Source organism: Thermobia domestica, chromosome 2, assembly GCF_964235325.1.
Source record: "Thermobia domestica chromosome 2, izTheDome1.hap1.1, whole genome shotgun sequence".
Classification (NCBI taxonomy): Eukaryota; Metazoa; Arthropoda; class Insecta; order Zygentoma; family Lepismatidae; genus Thermobia; species Thermobia domestica.
The window spans coordinates 224,612,882-224,640,503 of record NC_137455.1 but is presented as its reverse complement, the minus strand read 5'-3'; positions in this window follow the sequence as shown (position 1 = coordinate 224,640,503).

Genomic DNA, 27,622 nt, shown 5'->3' with positions numbered 1-27,622 from the left:
CCTATGACGTCACAAAAATTTTTGCTGACTCGGCGAGCCATAACGGGGTCCCTACTACTCTGTGATTAGGCCTCCTCAACTGCACATTATAAAACTCAGTCATCAGATAAGTTATCTGTTAAGAAATGATTGATATGCCAAACAAAGAGGTAGTCTTTTGATTAATCCTAGATTCTTGTGGATAAGTTGGGATGCCTTTCATGGTGCTTAGAACTATAACGCGTCTGCAACTGGCTTTTCCACGACAGACAGTTATGAAAATGAAAATGAAGTATTTCAATTTAACGTTCCATGTTATGCCCTTTAGGCTAAGGGAGACGGATGATTAAGGCAAGTGAATGATGACGGAAGAATTGGTGGAAAGAAAATATGGAAGAAAAGGGGAGAATCTTGAGTTCAAACTAGGATGGATCAAACCAGGGACACCATGGACCAGAGATAAGCGCTCTTCCCCCACGGATAGACGTGATGGATCACACTCACTCAGGGACGGCTCTATAATAGTCACACAGTCACGTGACTTTTCAGTAGCATGAATATATATATATATATATATATATATATATATATATATATATATATATATATATATATATATATATATATATATATATATATATATAACAAATAAATAATTCTGGACATTTATTAATATATATGAATGATGGACAACCGAAGAAATATTTAGTTAATTTAATGTGAAGTCTAGAACTTTGATTCATGTCTATGAGAGATTTGGCTACATAGCGTAAGATACTATGTTTGTTGTTATCTTCCATTCACGTGTTCCTGCATGGATTGTTTCTAGCGTTCATCAGCCTCAAAGAACAATTCTTTAAACGCCTACCCTTACGTACAATGTAATCATACTTTTACCGTGACTGAAAACTTCAGTTTGTCTACATTCTTGTGGCAGGTGGGAGAAGAAGAAATAGGATGAAACCTCTAAGCTCTGTGCTGACATGAACTTCATATGATAGAGATTGGTGGGATTTGCTTGCTTTGCTTCTCACAGAAAAAAGACACACAAGAACGAAAGAAACTCCGCAGATTTTTAAAACATTTGCAACAGTCATATAGAAATTATTATGAAGGGGAAGTAAAATATGTTTAATGTACCGGTACCTTATAATTTCGGATTTAACATTTGTTGTGTGTTTATGTGACCTTTTTCTTTCTTTCTTTCTTTTTTCTTTTTTCTTTTTTTGCAAGCTTTTAAGAAATAGATGGATGCTCTTGAATTACATTTTAGATTGATTTACTTATGAAAGGTTAATGTGGAAGCAAACACTCGAAGAAACAGACCAATAAATAAGTTATGTACTTGTAATTGAAATAAATAAGTATAACTAGAGAATAGTCAATCGTCAAATCATGTAGGTTCAGTTTTAGGTGGAAACACTCACGTGGGTCAGTAAATTCAGTTTTCGCAGGTAAAAGTTGCCTGTGCGGAACACATTACTATCTGTATAATCTTCAAATATACTCTGAAAAATTAGTTAGGTTTCTCGTTCACCATGTCTCTATCGAACTTCACATTTCTCCAGAGCTGATTGTTCATGGCTGGGTGAGCTTTCTCCTCTTCACATCAGCATCAACCTTCCGTCTTAAGATAAAAATGATGTTGCCACATAGATTCGAGATTTGCAAGTTGCGGAGCTGTTCCTTCCATGCTCAAATATCTTCTTCTTGTTCACCTCGACCATAGGTTGGTGGGCAACATGGAAATTTTAAATCTTTTCCCTCGCTTGGGAGAGCTGTTTTATACTTTGATAAGGTTTCTTCTTCGTAACTGCATCTAGATATTCTATCCTTGGTCTTTCTCTTCCTGGTTTTCCTTCTGCCTTTCTCTCTATCAGCACGGTGATCCAATCGGAGTGCCGAATAAGATGGCCAATCATGCTGTTTCTTCTTTTTCTTATTATCTTCATGATCTGTCGTCCTTCGTTAGCTTCCTTTAGTACGTCTTCATTCCTTTTCCTTTCGGTACATGCTATGCGGAGCATTCTTCACCAACACCACATTTCAAATGCTTCCAACTTGGATATTTCAGCTTTTCTCAATGTCCATGTCTCTGATTGATAAAGCGCCACGCTCCATACCAGTGTCTTAATAAATCGTTTACGAACGTCCAGCGACACATTTTTTGATGTTAATAGTCCTCTTTTACTATAGAATGCTTGTTTAGCCTGCGCTTCTGGAACTTACGTCTTTTTCACTTCTTCCGTCCGAGGATATAAGAATTCCTAAATAGGGGAAAGTCTTAACGTCTTCGATTTTCTTTCCATCTAGCCATACGTTTGCCTCTTCCTGTCCTTCTCTTGTGCACTTTATCACTTTGGTTTTCTTCTTATTTATCTTCATTTTTAATGTTTTCTCCAGTTGGTCGTTCAAGTTTGAAAGTGCTTCCTGCATGTCCTCATCGTTCTCCATTATCAATGCTATGTCATCAGCAAACCTTGTTGTGCTGAAAACATGACCATTTACTTTACGTCTTTCTCGTTTCTCTAAGAATTTATATTAACTTTAATTTCCATCAAAATTGCTAAGGAAACAATAATATTTAGGACCAAAATTTGGATAGGATATTACATTATGACCAAGAGTAACTACGTTAAGTAAGTTATTGCTTAGTGATATGAAGAGATTGTATTTATCTAATCCACAATGAAGAAATAATTATCTCGTCTGGTGGGTATAAAGCAAACCAGAAACTAGAATGAAAAAAAATCATGATCGGCAGAAAACTCAAATTATCCAAGTAAGTATACTATAATCTGCATTGTACCACTCTTAACATAAAAAGTAAAAACATATAGCGAGCACACACTAGTAAGTTAACATTACCCACTTGGTAGGCTATATCAGGAAATCACTGACAGGATTATACCTGATCGCTTCCCATATTTTGTGGCTTATTTCTATTTCGTCGTTTTTTTTGTGTGTAAAATATTTAATAAATATGATTGTTAGACCTATGTCATATGGATAGTAGTTTACATTATTGGTAAGAGATTTACGTTATATTTCTAATAAAGCATAAAGTTCTCCTCTCTCTTTGTAAATTTTGCTGCGCGTTTGCCACGTTTACGAAAATTGAACTTAGAGATTGTAGATGAAAGTTTCGGAGGTTTCTTTTTTTTAATTATAACTTGCTTATTTCTTAACTTTTTATTGAAATATTTATTTGGAAATATGTATTTTCTACTTCTGGATATTTCCAAGAAAACATGTGACATTTTGATCAAAAGAAAAAGAGTTATTCTCATTTATGTAATTTCTAGAGACATGTCACAACAATTTTGGACAGAAGTGTATTTTTTTTTTATGGTTAATAAAGTCATATATAAGCTCAAAACAGTAGCTTCATTTCAGGTTTTGCTAGGAGAGGCAAGAATGTCCACCGACATAAAAGTTTACCGATATATTTACTATAGTATTATACAATTTATTAAAAACATAATTTTGAAGCTCAGTAGGGGAAATTGCCTTCCCTGTCCTCCCCAATTTTCGCCCCTGTTTCAAAACCTTGTTTACTTTAATTTTAAACATTAAATCAACATGACATATCTGCTGATATTATGTAAAAACATCATTTGCAGTTCTTTTTTGAAACAAAAAATTGTGCATTACAGCAAAATAAAAGCCTTAATATAATTAAAAGACTTCTATACCTTTGTATTCAAAGGCTCAAATCATTTTAACGCCGAAAAATACGAAGCAGCAAACATAAAACTTTTTTTCTTTTTAACGAAAACCGAATTTTAAAGACAAGTAGGGTTTCTCAAACTACTGATTCAATTGTGGCCCAAATTTAGATCTAAATTCAAAACACATTAGAATGGCTTCAATATCACTGAGAATTTGCAAAATTCAGTTAAATATTATAGGCATTGAAATGATAGCAGGGATGAAAACTTCCATAGCTCAAAAGTAAACAAGTGTAAAAAGAGAAAGTTATACTTACAAAAGGTAGTAAACAAAGTGTATTATCGGAAAACAGAAATTTATACCAGTATATTTACATAAGATTTCGTCACTTGTCCCTGGGCAACTGCGAACGTTGAACTGGGTTGTAACACAAATGTATTGATAGAAATTATTGTTTTGGCCAGATGGAACAATTTTCTTAAATTTATTTTTATGAAATGTCTTTCTCATCAATTGATAAGTTCTTCAATTTCACTATTAACTTGTCCTCATGTTTCTTTTCAGCAGGAAACTTAAGCTCAAAAGGTGAGTAAAAAGTTTCTTATAACCTCGTATAAAATGGAAAGGAGTTGAGCTAGCCACCAGTTGTCATGTTACAAACATATGAGACTAAATGAAAGCAGTTTTTCGTGGTTGGAGAAGTCGCTCGCCATCTGGAATTCAATTTGGGACCCCCAGTGACTCAGTGGTAAAGCGTTTCCCCAGTTTTAAGCTGTTTCTGATTCGATCCTAGGCTATGTGGTGAACAATATCGTGTCCGTGGGTTTCCTCAGACCCTTACCGTTTCCTCCCAAAATGTCATTTTACCAAATCTTTCATCATCATCCCTCTGCTTCCTCATTCATCCCTTTTAACCTAAAGAGCAAAATCGTGGGACGTTATTGTTTTTTTTTTTTTTTTTTTAAACGTCGTCAAATGTTCTCACTATATCCTATATAATTTAACTTTTTCTAACATTATGTCGTTTATACAATGTCTAGTAAGCATTTAATTTGTTTCCTTCATTATACCATTCTTTTCCTGCTACATAGCTTAGTATAATTTGGTTTTTATTTCAATGTGGTTCAGTTGAATAGTATTTCTTAAGAACTTTGAAAATTATCTGCCATTACCCATGGAGATATTGAAATAATAATTAGAATAAATGTATCCAGAAACATTCAATTAGTGTATAACAAAATTAGAAGCTTTCACAACAGACTATGAATAATTATGATCTTTCTAATAGAGATGTTGCTCGTATCATTATTGAGTCTCTATCAAAAATATTAAGAGCCTAACTTATCTTTTCTAAAACGACGAATACTATATTTGCTTCACTTTAACGAAATACTATCGGATAGTATATCTACCAGTAGTAAAGATCAAACTTACCACTTAAGTCAGTTTCTTATATAATTATTGTTTAATGAAATCACTTAAACTTAAGTGTGGCCTATATCATTTTCGTTTTGAAAAGACTAAAAGAAGAAAATAATAGTAATCATTCTATGTATTCAGGAACACCTTTTTATGTTCCTCATTCATTGTAGACTTAACTGGTATTAAGTGCTAGTGATGGAGCATTTAACGTGTCATTTAGCTTGCTGTTCGTACACAATCATCCGTGACCATGAAGGCAAGAACTGTATGAACTAACAATGCACACTAAACATGCGAGAAAAATTAAGTTATAAAGAATAGTTTACTTTAATCGATTTTTTTGTAAATAAATTCTTTCTAATAACTTCCAGTGTATCCTCTAAACTCATCATTTATTTCGTAATTTTCATATTTATCTGTTGAACTTCGAAGAACAGTACTCAGTCAATGAGCAGGCGTCTGCTATATTTCTTTCTCAGCTGGAACACCTTAACTTCCTTAAATCACACATCTCAGAGTAGTTAAATGCTAATAAGGAAATGTGCATACACATGTTCTCATTTACTTCCATATTGTAGGATAATTTTATTTTTCAAAATTGTTTTTATTTAGCAGTTGTACATTCTTTCTGTTATTGTTTATCAATGTGTAAAATAATAAAAGAAAGAACATACAAAGAATAAAATATGGTCAGCTTGCAGTAAACTATATTGTCTATTCTTCTCATAAAGATAGGATTGTGTAGAAAATAGCTGTAAAAATATTTAAATCGCATCGTTCAAGAAAGAGGTAAGTTTCATAATTACAGGAAGAACCTATTTCATATTTCTTATAAATTATTTATTTTTAAAAAATCTATAAGAATAAAGCGTTGTATTACTTCCCCCCTTTTTTTATTGTACTTGATATTACTTGTGAAACGTGAAACCTTTCACAAAAGTACCCTTGAAATTATCTTAATTCAATTCAATCTACGATACTTAAGTTCATATAATATGCATACTTTGTTTCAGTAGAATATAATAATTACTTAGTATTTTGTTGGAAATCTAGAGAAAATTAATTTTATACATCGCGATAAAAGTCTGTCAAGGCCTAGGAAGGATTTTGAAATTGGAACAGGGGACAATTAAGTTTAATGGTATTACATCTCTATTTTCCTACTGCTCTCCTTACTTTTTAAGAAATTATAGTTCTCTTTCCTCTAGGCAACCAATAAATAAGTTTTGGAAATTTTCTCGTACATTACATGTTTGAATATTACTAATCTTTATTATTATATAAAATAGAAGAGATCTGTCTCTATAACATAAAATGTGTTTCCTTCATATCATAGGGGTGTACATTAGCATAAAGTCGTCAAGTTTTCAGATATTTTATGTGAACTAATTTGGGAACTTTCGTCATATATTTTGTATTTTAATACTATTTCCAACTTTCTGTACTAATACATATAAGTAATAGACGTCTCTCTATAACATAAGATGCACTTTCTTCACATCGGTGCGCTCTAAACTACCGTAAAACATTAAGATTCAGATATTTGTAGGTGATCAAATTTTGGAACTTTCCCCATATATTTCATGTTCAATATTATTTCCCTCCTCTGCATATAGTAGAATGGACCTTCTTTTAGTTATAACAAATATTGCCTTATTTTGAAATTTACAGTATATGGTGCAAATTAGCATAATGTCGTCAAGTTTCCAAATATTTGTAGGTTAATAAATTATAGAACTTCCTTGAATATTGTAAGGGGGGACGGTGGCTCAGTGGTAGAGCGTTCACCTCCGGTGCTTAGGGTCCCTGGTTCGATCCCAGCTCGCGCCGTGTGGACTTTGTGGTGCACAAACACCGTGCTCGTGGGTTTTCTCGGGGTTCTCCCGTTTTCTCCCACATTCTTCATTCCATCATTTCATTCATTTCTCATAATCACCGTCCACCGGCATAACCAAGGGACGTAAAACTTATATGCATATGCATAGTTATTCTGCGGGCTACATAAGGGCCACGTACGCGACACTTGATAATTTGCGTTGCAGAGTTCTCCCACAGGGTCAAATTACCCCTTTTATATTAATACGTATGCGATCTGTGTCTATACAATAAAATACATTCGAGTGAAATCAGCGCGGTGTAATTAACATAAATTCTTCAAGTTTCCAGATATTTGTATGTGATCATTTTTCTGGAATTCACATTGTAGTATAACATAAAATGTTTTTTCTTGTAATCAGTGCGATGTAAATGCGTAAAGTGATCAAGTTACCATATATTTGTATATAAACAAATTTTGGAATTTTCCTTGCATATTTAATATTTCAATATTATTTTCCTCTTTGTATATTAACTTATACAGAAGAAAGAACGTCACTCTATAGCATAAAATGCGCCTTCGTTAAATCAGTGAGGTGTAAAATACAGTAACATCAACTTCTAGAATTTTTGTGTGAACACATATTAAAAATTTCCTCGTTTATTTCGTATTTTAATAATAATCTTTCCCTTTGCATTATAGTATATGCAGCAGAAGAAAAGCTTCTCCATAGGATAATATGCACTTCGTTGAAATCGCGGTTTACAAATTAGCGTAAGGTCATCAAGTTTCCAGATATTGTATGTAAAGAAATTTTGTTTGTATATTTCATACTTAAATATTATTTCCCTCTTTTCATATTAATATATTCAGTAAATGAAACGTCACTTTAGAGCGTAAGATGCTTTTTCTTGAAATGGTTGATAGGGATGCGCACGAGTCGAGAAATGTCTCGAATCTCGACTCGATTCGACTCGAATTCGAGTTGAGACACACTTAGTAAAATTCGAGACGAGTCGAGACAAACGTATTTCTCGACTCGAATTTTCGAGTAGAGACACGAGCCGAGTTGAGACTGCTCATAAAAATCTCGACTCGACTCGAATGTCTCGAAAATTTTTCTATAATTTTTAATATTATTTTCAAGAAAGTGTTCACTTAGGAACAGCCTTGAAACCAATTCCAGCATTTATTACTTTAGAAAGGTACAGAACCCATAAATTTGATAGTTAATCTTTCGAGATCAAGATTTAATTTTAGCTCAATTCAGTTATAGTCCAGGAAATCTAGAGCAATTTTACCCTCAACCTGGGCAAAATTGCAACCTTTAGTTTTACACCTGTATTTTGTTTAGGTACCCCACCTGATGAAAATATCCAAAATCGGACCACGGGAACACCTCCAAAAACGGGTTTCAAAATGGCGGACCATGGTTTTTCGAAAAAATCGTAGACCTTTACGTTGGCGGCTCTAGTAGTCCTCTTAATTCACACAGAGACATGAATGATACCTCGTTGAAACGCTCATAGACAACAAATTCCAACGAAGTGACTTTTGTACCCATCATGTCTAACCCCTAGAAGAAGAAGAGGAAGAAAGTTGATTTTTTGTTTTTTCTCTTTTAAATTGATATTTCTTGGACCCTTGCAACACTGTACGTCCTCATACGCCTTCAGAAAAATTCCCACGCGTAGACCAGATATTGGTAACAATAACATTAAAAAATAAAGGACGTAGGTTCAACAGTAAGGGAGATAAAAATTCGGAACCGCGGACCAAGGAGGGTCACTCTGTATATTTTTTTACAGTGGTCTAACTTATGTTTCTTAGATCTAGCATCCTCCCTAATTGTCACAGACATGGAGCATACCGCATTGGAAAGCTTATGGAACCCCCTTGCCAACGACGTATCGTTTGTGCCCCCTGTGCCCAACCTGTAGAAAAAGAAGAAGATGAAACCTTGAAAAAATTGGGAAAATCTACACTTTTACCTTTCTTGGGCTCTGGCAACCTTAAAAATCGTTGTGTAAAAGATCCTGACGATAACCTCATCACACTTCAAGAAAAGGGAGCTGAAGGAGTGAACATTGCCAGTAAGGCTCGCGGTAGTAACATTCTCGCCGCTGCAGGTATGGTGGTTCATGTCTCTTGTCACAAACGTTACGTTGATAAGAAAGATATTGCGATTGCCCTAAAAAGAAAAACGTCATCGCCGATTCAAAAACGAGTTACTCGCTCGTCGGATGGGTCCTTCAACAGCAACAGTGATTGCCTGTTTTGCGGAACGCCTGTCTTATTTGATGACCGTCACGTGTTGAAATCAGAAAATGTGCGAGTGAAAACACAAGCATTGCCACACAGCATTTTAAAGTGTTGCAATGAACGAAACGATAACTGGTCACAAACTGTCCGAGGTCGAATTGAGTACTTCTCATCTGATCTTCATGCAGCAGATTGTGTCTATCACAGATCATGTAGTATCAACTTTCGAACAGGTAAAGCAATTCCTCAACAATACTGCACCGATAATCAGTCAGCGTCAAAAAAGTTCCGGGCTGGCCGACCTACTAATCATAAGAGAATCCGTGCATTTCAGCGCATCTATAGTTATTTGGAAGAGCACGATGATAAGCAACTAACTGTTGGAGAACTTGTAACAAATATGGGCACATTTCTTGAAGGGACTGATCACATTGCATATGACAGACGGCACATGAAGCGTCAACTAATGGAGTACTTCGGTGACAAAATTATAATTTCTAGTGACAGTGGAAAAAACGACTTCATTACACTTCGAGAAACTGCCAATCACATTCTACGGGCATATCGTGATTTGTAACGAAAGTATGATGAAGAAAAGGAAAAGATAGAATCATAGAAACCGCAGCTCGACTGATCAAAAGCGACATAAAATCCAAACTACAATCTGGAAGTGATACATATCCTTCACCCAGCGAATTGACCATTCAGGAATCCCTTCAGTACATTCCACCTAGCCTTAAACTATTCTGTGCCACACTTTTTGCCGGAAAGGACAATGAAACCAAAATAGCATCGATTGGCCAGTGTTTGATGCAAGCAGCCAGACCAAGAGCTATATTAGCTCCTCTGCAGTTAGGTGTTGCTGTGCAGCTGCACCACCACTATCGATCGAAACACCTGATTGACACGCTACATCACCTGGGATTTTGCTCTTCATACGCGGAAGTGCAGCGGTTTGAACGCTGTGCTGCAAGTACATTTGGTAATCGTGTGACCGAAATGTCAGCAGACCAGACTCTCCTCTTTGCAGCGGATAATGTAGACCATAATCTCCAAACGCTGAGTGGTTTAGGCACATTCCATAGTATGGGAATGTTGGCGGCCATTACTCCATCCACTACTACCAGTCTAACCATTCTTCGGAAGCCTGTCTCTGATGCTGATGTGAAGTCCCTTGCCAGTGTTCCCATTCATGCATACACTGAAGCCAGGGCTATTCTTGAAAAGGTCAACTGTGAACTGGTAACAGCACCATCACCGAACGAAAGCTCCCTGGACATTTTGTGGAAACTTTCCTGGCACTTTCCGTCACGCACTCCAAACTGGTCAGGAATGATGCAGGCCATTCACGCAGATCCATCTCTTCATCATCCAGGGAAATCCACTGTTCTCTGCTTACCGATTATTGACCTCCCTCCATCTGATATGTCATGCATCTATTCCACTTTAGTGTACCTGAATAATCTTGCGAGAAAATATAAAGTCACACCAATCATCACCTTAGACCAACCACTGTTTTGGAAAGCTTCACGTATCCTGCATGACAGAGCACATAACACCAGTATTAAGGACACGGTTCTCCTGTTGGGCTCATTTTATACTCTGATGAACCTTCTAGGAGCAATTGGTTCCCTGATGGATGGTTCAGGCTTACGTGAAATCTTGCATGAGGTTTATGGAGAAAATTCGGTTGTACATATGTTAAGTGGCAAGTCCGTAGCAAGAGCCTTCCGTGCGCACATGATGGTTGACCTCGCATTAAGTGCATTGCTTGTGGAGAATGTTTTTCTGGAGACCAATAACAGAATACACAGAACTATCAACGATGCTTACTCTCTCTACCAGAGTCTGATGTCGGGTGAGATTAATGTAACTGGAGCTAGTTCTTTACCTCTTCTTCAAGAAGCCCAGAAAAAAATAGAAGAACGAAAGTCAGAACTTATTAACACATCAAAAACAAGTCAGTTGTGGCTTGCATACCAGCGCATGTTGACTACAGCAAGGAAACTTGTGGCAGCAGACCGAACAGGAAGCTGGGAGGATCACCTTGAAGCTATAGCAGAGTGCATTCCCATATTCGCTGCAGCAGGACACTTCAATTATTTGAAGTCGACATGCTTGTACCTGCAAACAATGTTAACGCTGCCATCGGTTAATCCAACAGTTCACGAAAGCTTTCAAAATGGGTTCGGAGTTATTAGAAGAAGCAACCGTTATTGGGCTGGGTTGTCTTCTGATCTAGTCATAGAGCAGGTTCTGATGAGATCGCTAAAATCCACTGGGGGTCTAACCCATGGGAGTGGAATGTCGGAGATGCAACGATCTTTGTGGGTACTCTCAATGCCAGCATGCTCCGAGTATAATCTGGCGATGCAAACTCTTACTCACACAGCATATGTCACTAGTGAACAACATAAAGAAGCCGAAACGTCAAGAATGTCACGTGATATCAGTGACACACGTCGCATTCTTGCACGACTGCAGCCCATCTTACCATTTGACGGAGACAAATCATTGAGAAACATTGTCACTGGCGTCATAGCGGATTCCTCGGTCAACGTCCATAATTTATTTTCAGTTGGGGAAGAGCTTGCGAAGAAACTATCTGGCAAAGACCTGTTCACTGTGAAGTGGAAGCGTGCTGATAAAGTCAAAACTCTAGCATCCCCGAGTAGTGTTAAAATCAGCAACGATATCTCCTTCGTTTCAACAGTGCATTTTATGCCATCGATGGAATTCGTGGGCAAAAAGGACAGCTTCTTGTCCAACAAAAGTAATAAGGAACAAATGATCGACCTCATAACAGTCCACCTAGAGAAAGTAGGTTGCACAGTGCTTCACGCTGACGGAGATGCTGATGTTCTGATAGCAGCCGCAGCTTCCAAAACCTATCACACTTTTGTGATTGGAGAAGACACAGACGTTCTACTTTTACTCCTATATTACTCACAACCGACTCCATTCCGCCTCGTCTACCGCAGTGACATAAATACAAGAAAAAACGTTAAGCCCGATTATGACATACACCTAATTCGTGAAAGTCTCAGTCCCAGCTTGTGTGAACATCTCCTCTTTTTGCATGCCTTTACTGGTTGCGACAGCACATCACGAGTGTATGAGCTTGGAAAGCAGAAGGCATTTATAAAAATGCAGAAAGACTCTAGAATTCGAGAAATAGCTTCTGTATTTTGTTTTCCTGGCCAGCCAGCAAGCGCAATAATCGAAGCCGGGCATAAAGCAATGGTTCTATTGTTTGGGGGGGATGATCACATTGACCTCACTCGTCTTAGACATCGCATGTTCAGTGCAAAAGTCACAACAGCCAAATGTTTCGTAGCTCCAGAAAGACTGCCACCAACTGCGTCTTCCACCAAATTCCACTCTCTTCGCACCTACCACCAGGTCCAGGTGTGGAAGTCGAAACCTGCAAACGCTACAGAATTGGGCTGGCAAGAAAGGAATGGTGAGCTCCACCCAATCTTATGTGATCTACCACCAGCTCCAGCGAATTTGCTCACCATTGTTCATTGCAACTGTGTTACCGGGTGTGCAACAACGCATTGTACTTGCAGAAAGCATGGCCTTTCATGTGCTATTGCTTGTGGTGTCTGCCAAGAAACTGAATGTTTTAACTGTTTAAATGAATATAGTGAGGACAGTGCTAGCGTAGGCGATGACGATATAGATGTGTAATTAGCCTCCAAAAGTCTTTCGTCTTCCCATTCTTTTGCTTTCGAATATTTTTGCTTTATATATAGGTGTTATGTTTCTATAAAACGAATTGTCTTGTACACTGTATTATGGTATGACCTTCTATTTGCTATTTCTTGTGGTGTGTGCCAAGAAACTGAATGTTTTAACTGTTTAAATGAATATGGTGAGGACAGTGTTAGCTTAGGCAATGTCGATGTAGATGTGTAATTTTCCTCCCAAAGTCTTTCGTTATTCCCATTCTATTGCTTAAGAATATTTTTGTTTTATGTATAGTACTTATATTAAAGCGACCTTTGATTTAAAGAAAGAAACAAGATTTTTTCAAGCGTACAACGATTATCAGGGTTGCCAGAGCCTAAGAAAGGTAAAAGTGTAGATTTTCCCAATTTTTTCAAGGTTTCTTCTTCTTCTTTTTCTACAGGTTGGGCGCAGGGGGCACAAACGATACGTCGTTGGCAAAGGGGTTCCATAAGCTTTCCAATGCGGTATGCTCCATGTCTGTGACAATTAGGGAGGATGCTAGATCTAAGAAACATAAGTTAGACCACTGTAAAAAATATACAGAGTGACCCTCCTTGGTCCGTGGTTCCAAATTTTTATCTCCCTTACTGTTAAACCTACGTCCTTCATTTTTTAATGTTATTGTTACCAATATCTGGTCTACGTGTGGGAATTTTTCTGAAGGCGTATGAGGACGTACAGTGTTGCAAGGGTCCAAGAAATATCAATTTAGAAGAGAAAAAGCAAAAAAATCAACTTTCTTCTTCTTCTTTTTGTAGGGGTTGGGCATGATGGGTACAAAAGTCACTTCGTTGGAATTTGTTGTCTATGAGTGTTTCAACGAGGTATCATTCATGTCTCTGTGTCAATTAAGAGGACTACTAGAGCCGCCAACGTAAAGGTCTACGATTTTTTCGAAAAACCATGGTCCGCCATTTTGAAACCCGTTTTTGGAGGTGTTCCCGTGGTCCGATTTTGTCGGATTTTGGATATTTTCATCAGGTGGGGTACCTAAACAAAATACAGGTGTAAAACTAAAGGTTGCAATTTTGCCCAGGTCAAACCGTATTTTGACTCGACTATTAATTGAAACTAATAATTAATGTCGTGATATTTGATTGTACTTCAAACATAATAATAATAATAATAATAATAATAATAATAATAATAATAATAATAATAATAATAATAATAATAATTGATTGTCTAGTTTGCATAAAACTATTATCCATAGTCTATATCTAGTTTGTATAAAAACATTGCAATAAAGTGAACATCATAAATTCTCTGAATAAGCAATTGGCAGTCTATAGTAATTTAGCATAGTTATAACTATTGTGTTTTTATTTACATGAACGCAATAGGGCTACAAAACTTCTGGATTATTCGCTTCCCCAATCACGTGTTACGGATAATATATAATGTAACATTTATTGTACATCACATATTATGATACGAGACTATTTTACATAGTATATTACAATAAATGAACTGCTTGGATGCCAAGAACTAGTTCAGTTATTTAGACAGGGATAATCATACATACAGAAACTAGTGAACTAAATCGTAGCAAGAATCGATCCTCTTATTTATAAAATATAATTAAAGATAAATTGTAATTATTAAGGATTTTTTATAATTATATGCTCCTTTTAAGATATCATCCACTCTCAAGAATTGTGTGATATGTACTTTTATTTAAAACAAACATTTGTATAATTACTGCATTAATAATTGTGAGTGACCAATTAGTTCTCTTCACTGCTGGACATGCATGTTGTCATTGTTTAATTTCCGAAATGAATTGTCTACATCCCGTTAAAAAAAAAAAAAAAATCAGGGAAAGGAAAATAACAGGCCCTGAAGGGATTTTATTTACTGGACCTGCTCCTCCAAACTGCAAATTCATTTCTTTTTTTTATTAGGGACCTATCAGTGTTTATGTAGGAAATTATTGAGAAAAGCTAACAGAAAAAAGAGCGTAAGTGAATATTTTTAAGTTCTGTGTTATAATTTATTAAGATAGTTAAAACATATTTTTTAAAGAAGAAATAATTAGGGTTTCCAAAAGTCGGGATTTTGTCAGAACAGTCCCGATTTCGGACAATATGCCTCACATTCTGACATGCCCTGACAGAACTTTAAAATATCCTGACTTGAGTTTAGTGATGAAGTTGTGTCTATTATTATTATTATTATTATTATTATTATTATTATTATTATTATTATTATTATTATTATTATTATTATTATTATTACAATTAGTTTAATATCCATATTATTCCACGCAGTAACTAAAACCTTCATAATAAGAGGAAGTCTCACATCAGCGGCAGACGGGCATAGTTCTATACGGAACGTATAGGTTTATAAATAGATTACATACTATTTGAAATTGGTCATATTTTTTATATACAGGGTATTTATTAGAACCGAAAGTTTCCATTTGTCTAGTTGAGTTGAGTTGATTGAGTTGATTTTGAGTTTAACGTCCCTTTCAGCAGCGAGGCTATATGAGACGGGACCTACTGATTAACGTGGAATCCGAACCCCATGAGCTCCATTTGTCTAACTGAAGTCCAAATTTCAAGCATTTTTTTGGCAAATGAGCAAGGAAGGATGGGATATTTATGAGACTGTGTTTACTAGTTTAAATTCATCCCCGCTAGTGTAGGCAACGCCTCAAGAAAAACAACAAATAACCATCAGTGTATCTTACACGTTGAGGCAATCTGGAGATTGGAGTTTTCTCTGGTAGATGGCAACCTCGTTAATGGAATTTCTTGAAAGGTTGAACGACATTGAACTCACACAGGATTATTATCAACAGGATGGAGGGATATGGCATACATTACAGGACAGTATGGCCTTGATTGAAATTTTCTTTAAACAATAGGGTTATTTCAAAGCCTTTTAAATAAGTTTATTGTTTAAAGAAAATTTTAATCAAGGCCATACTGTCATGTAATGTCTGCCGAAAAAGGATTGTGGCCTCGAGATCTGCAGACTTTACTTCTTTCTATTGGGCTGTCTGAAGGGACGCGTGTACACAAAATATCCAACTCTGGAAGTGTTGAACAGTGATGAAAATTTTCCGTAAAATTTTCCGATTCATAAAAACATACACCACTTATTCCTACATCGTTGTTTAGCCGTGATGTGAGGTGGAAAATTTTCTTCTATAGGCCTATTTTCCCGGAAAATTATCCGTTCTTAACAAATATCAGTGATCAAGTAACAATTCCTCAGTATTCATAAAATTGATTGAATTCATGTATAGAAATCTTAAAAAGTGAAGGATCGTTTAAAGAATCTGAAAATTTTCATGGCTCAGACAATTTTCAGTACTATGTAGGAACAAGTTAAACAATTTTTCATGAATCGAAATATTTTCTGTCGTGTATGGAAAAATTGAAGAACGTTTTATGAGTCGGAAAACTTTCATTTTGAAGCAAAAAGTGAAACAACTTTTTGTGAATCGGAAAGTTTTATTGCTCTGTAGAAACAAGTGAAAGGAATTTTCATAGATCGGAAAATTTTCATCACGATGTAGAAACAACTGGAAAAAACTTTTCATAAGCTGGACAATTTTGGATATTATGTATAGTGATGTTAGGTGGAAAATTTCCCACTATATTTAACTGCACATAGAGCTATAAAATTCAATTCCTGAAGAGGAAAGTTATTCAGCAACAAATTATCATTTTCCAATTAGCTTTCGGAAACCAGAAAATTTTCTAATATTTCAAGTTGGGAAGTAAAAATATACAGTGTTTCTCTCTCTCTCCCTCTCCCCCCCCTCTCTCTCTCTCTGTGTGTGTGTGTGAGAGAGAGAGAGAGAGTAAAGTGCAGGGAACATACATCGAGTTCGTAGAGAACAAATATCCCATTCCAATATTTAAAATGTAACAAGAAACTGAAAAGAAACCGAATTTATCAATTTCAGAAACAGAAAATTCCACTATTTCTTCACATGTAGGCCTGCCTATGTAATGAAATAACTACATAAAAGTTTCTTATGAAGATTATTTTTGTAACAGAAAATCAGAAAAGATTATTTTATTGTGTTTAACACTCGTAAATCATAATTTCAATATTGGAATTTTGTATAATCAACATCTTAGAGCAGATATTTGTATTGTAAAACTACCATTATAGTGTATAAAAATGTATTAGAAATAATGACGATTCGATAGAACAAGTAAAAGATTTTTTTTTTTAATTTTGTAAGTTAAAATGAAATTACTTGTTGCTTTTAGAACGCAGCGCTAATAGTGAACCTTTTTATGTTTCTTTTATTATTTTATTGGAAGAACAACTACACAAATCAGCTTCCTTATTAGTTATATTTCACTTGAAGGGTAAGGGGAAAAAAGAAGGAGTCACAAAACTGCATTTTCCAGTAAACTGCGTTTTAATATTGAAAATCGCGTAAAAAGAATAGGGTTAGTTACATCTTTTGTCCCTTTTTACGTGGACATTTTTACATCTACGCATGCATGGTATATACAGTCAAATAGAACTAAGAGTCACCAACAGATAGGACAAAGCACCCGAAAAAGCTCATACATGGACATTCCTTGTTTTTTTCCCTTACCCTTCACTTTCTCTTCTGAATGAATATATAAATAAATAAATGTTTATTTACAGAAAATGGTCAGTATTTGCTTTCATGAGTTACTTGAAATCAAATTTTGGGTAGTCAAAAATTTACAGTAGGCACTTTATATTATATCTACTTATTGATAAATGTTGCAGTATGTAAATCTATAAAAGTAGTAAAGCTATGAGAAAACTGTCTTATGCGTACTGACGAAATCTAATATTGTAAGATCAAAGGTGGATTCTGAGGGAAGAACACATTGAAGTTTTTGAAATATTCTTGAAATGAAGAATCGTTAGATTTTCACTTCATGAAACTTTTAAAGACAATATTTATTACCAATAAATTTTACGGCTAAACAACGATGTAGGAATAAGTGGAGTATGTTTTTATGAATCGGAAAATATTCATGACTTTTAATAAATTGAAATTTTAAATAATAGAACGGGATATTTGTACTCGACGAACTCGATGTATGTTGTCTGCACTTTGCATACACACAACAGAGAGAGAGAGAGAGAGAGGAGTTGAATTGAGTTGATTTTGAGTTTAACGTACCTTTCAGCAGCGAGACTATATAAGACGGGACCAACTGATTAACGTGGAATCCGAACTACATGAACTCCCGCTGGTAATCGAAGCCAGGTCATCCATGCCAAAGGCGCGTATGCTGCTTAGCAACGAAGGAGCTCGCAGAGAAAGAGCGAGAAACACTGTGTAAAATTTTACTTCCAACTTAGAAAATTTTCCGGTTCCTGAAAGCTAATTGGAAAATGATAATTTGTTGCTGAATAACTTTCCTCTACAGAAATTCAATTTTGTAGCTCTATGTGCAGTTAAATATAGTGGGAAATTTTCCACCTAACATCACTATACATAATATCCAAAATTGTCCAGCTTATGAAAAGTTTTTTTCCAGTTGTTTCTACATCGTGATGAAAATTTTCCGATCTATGAAAATTCCTTTCACTTGTTTCTACAGAGCATTAAAACTTTCCGATTCACAAAAAGTTGTTTTACTTTTTGCTTCAAAATGATAAAAATTTTCTGACTCATAAAAAGTTCTCCAATTTTTCCATACACGACAGAAAATATTTCGATTCATGAAAAATTGTTTAACTTGTTCCTACATAGTACTGAAAATTGTCTGAACCATGAAAATTTTCACATTCTTTAAACGATATTTCACTTTTTAACATTTCTATACATGAATTCAACCAATTTTATGATTGCTGAGGAATTGTTACTTGATTACTGATTTTTTTTTCTTTAGAACGGAAAATTTTACGGAAAAATATAGCGGAAAATTTTCCACCTCACATCACTAGTGTTGAAGCAGAATATCACAACTGAAATTGCAAACATTAGTCAGGAAATAGCTTGTTCAACTGTCTTAAGGAATGAGGCAGCCATTTTCAATATTTTCTCTTAAGATCAAATGTCATGCATCTTTTTTAGTTGCATTAGCCCTAATAATAATGTAATTTAATAATTTTTATGTTTATGTGTGATATCACTAGCACTTTAATTTTAATTATTGTCTTCAATCTTGCTTCAAGAATTCAAAAGTGTATTCGAAATGTAAGGTACACTGATGGATATTTTTGCTGTTTTTCTGGATATTACTTGTATCACCCGGGATGAAATTAAATCAATAAATATATTTCCATAAATCTCCCATCCTTCCTTGATCACTTGACAACAAGCGCATGCAAATCAGAGTTGTCAGAAATTCTATAAAAGCCATCATTTCTTTTTTAAAAAAAAATCACCAAAATATGATATTGGTACTCTATGATTTAAATTGTCCCACTTTCTTTCATTGTTAGATAAATATGATTCACTTATCACTAGAAAGATTATATTACAATATTACGGAAGAAGGATCCCTAGTATCTTCCCCATCTGTATATCTCTAGTAGCTGCCTGAAGTGTCTACATTTTGCTTTGGGAAGGTAGCAACCCGAGAAATAATACATGTGTAGCGAAAAATAAATTTATAAACCCTAGGAATATATAAAATGTTAATTTCCTTTCAAATCATTATGTCAGGTAGAAGAAAATAATAGGCCTATTAGTTTACACTTCCTATGTAGAATGACAATGATGGGTCTCTTTTTAGTACCAAAATAATACTTTTCCATTACAATAACCTAGTCTTTCGAGGAGTAACTTCTACAATTTATAAAACAGCTCTAAAATCAATGTTTCGTGGGAATCTGCAAGTGGCTGTTGTCGGTTCATTTTTATGTATTCTTTTAATTAAGAAGTTAGATTAACTTCTGTTGTAGGTTTTATACTTGGTATAATGAAGAGAAGAAGAAAAAGATACAGTGATTAATTAATCGCGTTTTCAACAAACTGAAATGGAAGTTTTTAATGATTGCACACGAAGCCAGTTCGCAACGTGATTTGTGCATGTAGGAAGGAAAAGAAATAGGTATAATTATACTAGTTTTTCCTTGCTTCTTGCTCTGATCTCTTCAGTAAAGAACTCGGTCATGAATGATGATTCATCATTAGCAGCTGATTGGGGTGTTGTTTCACCCATTATTTGACCTACCTCATCGAGCATTGATTTTTTTTTCAGTGATTTCCTACTTTTTTCACCATTTTTCCCTCGTAGAGGAAAACAATAGACAGAATTAAAATATTACTAGTATTTCCGTCCAAAACAGAACTACACCAGATTAATAGTGTTACTAACAGAACATAAAATAGTATTTCTTAAAATGACACTACGTTACATTTCAAATCTACATATTAAACGAAAATTAACAATACCACATTAATTATCCAGTGTTGCAAACTAAGGACGCTGCAGTATCTCAAACATGGACACTTTGAACGTCTCTACAACACAGTAGCGGATGTAGAAGGTAAAAACAGGGGCAGCCAGAACCCAGACTATGATAGGTATATCATGAGTTTCAAAAATATATAAAATTTCAAAATATATAAACAATCTATCCTAAATTGTGTCCTTGAAGATAGCACATGGCTTCAGTCATCTCTCAGAGTTAATCTTCGTCGATTAGGCATTCGAAGAGCCTTAGATCTGGCTATTCCCGCTTTCTTGACATCATTCTACGGCTTTCAATGTCTAATAAAATCACTTCTCCAACATAACAACAATTTCCACTGGGATTCTGAAGTTCAAGATTGCTCATCCACATGGTCATTGTTGGTGGGCTCCGATTTACCCGACTTCAGTTTCAGGGCTAGACAATCCACATGGGATGAACCTATCATACAATCAAATTTTTCATTTTTACTACAGTCTTCCGACAACACAGAAGACAAGGCCATCGCTGCATCGTCCATTGAGGCAGGTGCTTGGCTCAAAGCTTTGCCCTCACGTCCTCTAGGCCTTCACCTGAATGATAAATCTTTTAGGATAGCAATTGCGTTAAGATTAGGAGCAGCTATTTGCGAACCCCATAAAGCCAAGCGTGCAAAAATCCTGTTGACAAAAAAGGACTACATGGTCTCTCTAGCATAAAAAGCACAGGAAGGCATCCTCGACACTCGAGCTGCAACGACATCATTGTGAGAGCAATCATCTACGCATGTGTACCGGCAATAAGGGAGCCAAATGGCTGTAGTAGAACAGATGGAAAAAGACCAGATGGGTTGTCCTTGGTTCCTTGGAAGAAAGGTAAAGCCTTAATTTGGGACTTCACATGCACAGACACTTTTGCACTTTCCAACCTTCCTTTCTCTTCAATCCTGGCGGGCAATGCAGCAGGTCGGAAAGAGATAGGGAAAAGAAGAAAATATAACAAACTTATGCAAAAATATCAATTCGTACTAGTTGCAGTTGAATCCGGTGGCTCGTGGGGAAGGGAAGGCCTAAACTTCATAAAGGAAGTAGGAAAACGCATCACACATCACCTTTTATCCGGTGATGAAAGGGCAACCAGCTTCCTAATCCAAAGAATAAGGATGGCGGTACAGAGAGGTAATGTAGCCTCAATACTAGGAACCATACCTCCCGGTAAAGCACTGGGGGAGATTTTCTTACTTTAAAACAATAGCTTAAATTATTTTTGTCACTCAAAAAATTGGGGACCTAGATCCCCCCCGGCCCCGGGCTAGATATGCCATTGCTACAATAGTACAAACACGACGGTACCAAAATTACCGAAATTGCACCGGGGGAACATGGGTAATTTGGATAATTTTGTAGTTATGTATGTAAAGTTTAGGGAAGCTGACTGGGTCCCATCTTTTTAAAGTCTGTTTTAAGATTGTTAAAAGCAACATTGTTTTTGTGGCTCTTTAAATGTCCTGGTTTAACTTTTGTAATTTTTTATTTTATTTATTTATTTATTTATTTATTTATTTATTTATTTTTTTTTTTACATTCGCTCAGTCGCGTTACTCTTAGTCGGTTACCTAGAGCATTCGAAAACCGACGAGTTATCATCATTGCGAATGATTTCTTTGGTAGTTTTCTTTTTTCTTTATTCCCATAAGTGAAAAAAGAAAAAATAGGAAAATTTCGGAGGGAAAGGATGGGGAAGGAAAAGAGACCAAAAAAAGGGAAAATTTACAAAAACGAAACAAAACAAAAAAAGAGTTTGAATAAAAGAGTTTGAATCTAGATTGCTTGTTTATTGTGTATTTCTGTATGTGTGTTTGATATCTGTGTTCTCTGCGTATTTATGTTTTTACCTTTTGGCTTCTTCTTCTTTTTACCTTAGGCTTCTTCTTGTTTCTTGCAGGTTTTCCCTGTATGTTTAGGTTTTTTCACCCATATGTTTTATATACACTTATATACACACATATATATATATACACACATATATATACATATTTTTAAATATATTTCTTTGGTCTTCACCTATTTCTTTCACTGCACTAATGGTTTTCACTTGTGTTTCCACACTAACACTTGTACACCAAAACTAATATTCTTAACACTACACTACACTGTATGCTTTTGCTGTCACTAACACTAATAATCACTGACACTTGTTTTTCACCTATATGACTTTCTATATATATATATATGACTTTCTATAACTTCACCTTGCACCACACGAATTTCTGGCTTAACTTAAGCATTTAGTTTTTCAGCCTGTATGTTTTTCCATTTATTGTTTACTTTCACTCTTCCACGTACTAAAAATGTATCTTTTCGTTTAACTCTATTACTGTATTCATTATTTATTTATTTGTTTTAACCGCTCATTTTGCGTTCCTTGGTATCTTGGCTGGTTCTTATAGACTGGGTCCGGGGTCTACTCGGAGCACTTAGTGTGGACCCCAGTCCGTTGTATCCCAGTGCTATCCTCACCAACCTTCCCTGGCGCCCGAACGGTAAATGCGGTGTTTTCCATTATGTCCTCTCTTATCATTACCCTATTCCTTCCCGTGAACCCATCACCACTCTCCACTTCACGTACTCTTCTTCACACATTCTTGCACCGGAATTTCTCTTCCAGTCCCTAGGCTGGAGGTGCATCCATTCATTCAATTTGTTCCCGGTGAAAGACACGGTTTTCCTGTGTTTCCTCTCCTGGAGTCTTTTCTCCGGTCCAGGAACAAGTCTCGCATTCGTTCATTTTCTTTCATTCCTCAATTTAATTCTCTCCATTGTTTAAATTTCTTCTGTACATATTTCTTTTTATATCTGAGTATTCATCAGTTATTTTTTTCAATTTCTCACAATCTTCCTTAATAGTTAATATTTCTTGTAAAGTCTTGTTTCGAATATCCCTTCTTAATATCACGTCATCTTCCATTATTGGGCACCACATAATGTGGTGTTCTGGTGTGCCAATTTCTCCACATTCACAGCTTTGTGTTCGTTTGGATTTTATTTTATACAAGTAATCTTCATACGGTCCATGTCCTGTTAGGAAATGAATTACTCCATAAGTGGGATTTAAATGTTTTATTTGTAGTCTATCTTTTATGTTTGGAAATATCTGATGTACTCTGTGAGCTCCTTCATACCGTTGCCAATCTTCATTCCAAATTGCTATCATATGATCTTCAATTTCTTTTTCGGTATTTAGTTCTTTATTAAATGTATTCCTGATTTTGACTAGATTTCCTTTTCTTAACCAATAGTTCGCTGCCCTCTGCAGAGCTACAATATTCACGGGTTTTACTCCTAATATTATACTTGGTGAGCTATGTGATGTTGATGAAAAAGCTCCACTTAATCTTATTAGTATGTTTCTGTGGTCTATTTAATCTATTCTTATATGTTTTATTTTCTAATGTTCTCCCAATCCAAACACTTGATGCATATGTTATTGCAGCTGCTAAAATGGTTTCTTGGTACAAATTTATTATTTTCAGTGGTAGTTTGTTTCTAGCTATCGTAATTATTTTATTTGCTATGCTGTTCGCTCTAGTTGTTATATATTTAAAATGTGCATCAAAATTTAGTTTTTCATCTAATATTATTCCCAGATATCTTATCTTTTGTTCTCTTTTTATGTTTATATCATTTAGCTTTATTATTGGGTTTCGTTGTAACTTTGTTCCAAAAATTAGGTATTTAGTTTTGCTCGTTGATAATTTTAATTTACTGTCTTTGCTCCATTTGTCTAATTGTTCTATTATTTTTGCAGTTTTAATTTCTAATTCTCTTCTGATATTTTCACTTGCTATTATTGCAATATCGTCTGCAAATGCAACAACTATGTCCACTTCCTGCATCTTGTTTAATACTTCCAAGCATGGTTGTAGCTCAATGTCCCATAAAGTTGGTCCCAGGATAGAACCTTGTGGGCAACCTTTCTCGGTCTCAATTTCTATGTCTCCTTCTTCGTTCGGTATTATGATTTTCCTGTTTAATAAGTAATTTCTTATTAAGTTTATTATGTATTTAGGCAAATTTAATTTTCTGATATTTTCTAGAAGAGAGGGAAACCAAAGATTGTCAAAAGCTCCTTCAATATCTATAAAGAGTGCTAAGACATATTTTCGTTCGTACCTTTTTTCCTTTATATTATCTACTAATCTATTTATAGCATCTTCTGTTGATTTTCCAATTCTAAAACAATATTGTAATTGATTGTCCTTAACGTCTCTATATTTTTGTAACCTGTTTAGGATTATTCTTTCAAAAGTTTTGGAAATGTTTTTAAGCAAGCAAATGGGTCTATAAGATCCAACTTCTGAGGCGTCCTTTTCTGGTCCTTTAGATAGGATACTTAACTTTGAAACTTTCCAGGAATCTGGGAAAAGTTGCTTCTTAAGTAACCAGTTAAATAGTCTAGCTAGATATGGTGTAAGTTTCTTCATTATCTTTTCCATCTCTTCATTTGTTACCAGATCTTCTTCAGGTACAGTATCAATGGTTTCCTCCATCATTTTGTTTCTTAACTCGATGTTACTTTCCGTATCTGTCTCCTTTATATCCTTTGGGAAGAACTTATTTGCTAATGCCGTTAATGTTTCCTCTCTGTTCGTAGTTAGCATTCCATCAGGTTTTTTAACTGTTCTCAAGATTAGAGGGTTGACTTTTTGTGTAATTAGTTTGTAGGGTGTTCCCCATCGGTCTACTTCTATATTCTTTTTTAGGAATAAATCCCAACTTTTCTTTTTTGCCTTTAATAGTTCTTCTTTGTATTCTCTTTTAGCAATTCTGTATTTTTCCAATCTCCTTTCCTTCAGAATGGGATAAAGTGTTGATTGCTAGCTTTTTCTTGCTGATGTTGCTATTCGTTTCAACCTCTGGAGTTTGGGGTTCCAAAAGTCTTCGTATTTCTTAATTTCCTTATTTGTCGGGGTAGCATCTTTTAGTGCTTCTTTGGTTACTAACTCTATATGCTGTATTATTTGTGTAACGTTACTATCTTCTTCTATTTGTGGTAACTTTAAATTATCTTTAAACTTACTCCAGTTTGTTTTCTTTATATTATATGTCTCTGCTACTTTGGTTGTTTGGTTTGTCTGAATCTCTATGGTGATGATTTCGTGATCACTTAGCGTGTTACTGTCTCCCAGATGCCAATTTTTTACTCTGTTTGCTAACTCAGTGGTTGCACATGATACATCTATGTGTAATTTTTCTCTGTTTCCTATAAAGGTTGGTCTATTTCCCACGTTTAAGATTTGCAGTCCATTTTGAATAATTAAATCTTCTACTAAGTCACCCTTGTCATCGTTTTCTTGTGCTCCCCACCCCACATTGTTGACTTTGCATTTGTGTCTGCCAACAGCAGAACACTATTATTACCTCTTTGTCCTGTATTTCCTGTAAATACACATTTTGTTTACAAAATCTTGAGTTGGTAGTCGGTATTGAAAGTACGCATTAATTATCCAAAATTTATTTTTTTCATTTAATTTCCACTGTTGTTATCCAATTATCTGCATACTGAGCTAGCTTCAGTATTTCAATTTCCTTATTCATGATTACAGTCACAGCTTTTGTCTCTTCTCCTCCATAGATGATCCTACTTCCCATAGGAAAGGTTGTTAATTTGCTATTTAGAAGATATGGCTCCTGTATTGCCACAATATCTATTCTTTTTATTTCCGCTAACCTTCTTAATTCCATTACTGCCACCTTGCTTCCCTGTGTTATTTTACATTATTTTTAATTTGGATAGTTTTCATCCATATCTCGTAAAAACGTAAGCATCCGCACCTGATTTCGTAGGATCATAATATACTCTACCGTGTGCTCTAACTAGTTGTTTATAAACATTTTCTAAGGACCAGTATATTCCTCGTCTTTCAAAAACTTGATGCACCAGGTCTAGGAGTTCAAATCCATTTGCTGGTAAATTATAGATTATTAGCTCAATTCTATCTGTCTCTTCCAGAGTTGGATAAGTTATTGATTTACCATTTACATGCAAATCTCTTACTATTTGCCTGAGTGCTGTAGCCAATATTTGTTTTTCTTCTAGTTTTGCTATTCTATATGTCTGATTTATTTCTTCATATAGCTGTTGACTTGTTCCCTGCATTTTACTTTTATTTTCGTCTTGTAGCTTTTCTACAGTGTCTTCGCTTCCACACGTCGTACTAGATATTGTGTTCTCTTGTATTTGCTCCTTTCTTTCTTCCTGTACTGGGAAGAGATATTTTTCTTCTCCATGTACAAAGGAAGTATAAATATTTGGTATCTCTTCCATGCACTTATAATCTTCTTCTTTAAAAGTCTTTTCACTGTTCCTTTTCCTGTTTTCTAGCAGTGTTGCTAGTTCACCCTTTTTTGTAACACTATCATTAATTTTTCTTCTATTTGGTTCAATTTGAATTTTGGAGTCTTCTATATTTTTCCCTGTTTCTCTATTTATAAATCTGTGCATTTCAGTTTGTGTTATCGAGTTTATTTTGATGTTTGTCTCTATTTCTATATTTATAATTTCCGTTTGCATCGCTTGATCGGATTTAAGTATTTGTTGTTTGTGTTTTCTTTCAATAAATTGTTCTAATCTTATTTTGTCCCTTCTTCTTTTACTTGGACTCTTTCGGACTTTTGTATTATAAAGAATACGAATAGTAACCTATTAATTATATTATTTGAATTTGAATTTTTAATTTCATGGCCTTTATGCATCCAAGGCTCAGGCCGAGATGGGGAGGGGAATGGGTTAAGGAAGGTATCTTCCAGGACCTACGTTGAAAGTGCTATCCGAGCATTTGCCTAGTGTGACTGAGGAAAACCCTGGAAAGACCTCAGTTAGGATGGTCCGTCGCTTTTATGGGACGCACGACTTCTTGAATGCTATGCCAACGCTCTACAACTGAGCTACGGCGGCTCGGTAAGTATATTGTGGTGTCCGAGTTTAGGTGCATAGAATTCACGAATATCCTATTGCCGACAACGGTAACCGTCAAGAAGAGTTTCTTATCTAGTTTCTATTGTTGTATTTATATTTCTATTGTTATTAGTATTGTAATCAATGTATCCCTGTTGGATTCCCGGTGGGAAACAAATGGTTAGGAACCTACGTTAAACTCTAGGTCCCATCGTTATAATGATATCGTCATGTGTTGGAAGACAACGGCAAATCATCATCGGTTCTCTTAGCTCTGGGACCTTCAGGTCATGATCTGCCTTCAGGCAGTATACGCATCATCATCATCATCATCATAGTTCTTAATAATGTAACCAGTCTTTTCAATAGCACATCATTTACCCGAGCCGCGTAGCTGAGTGGCAGAATGTTGGC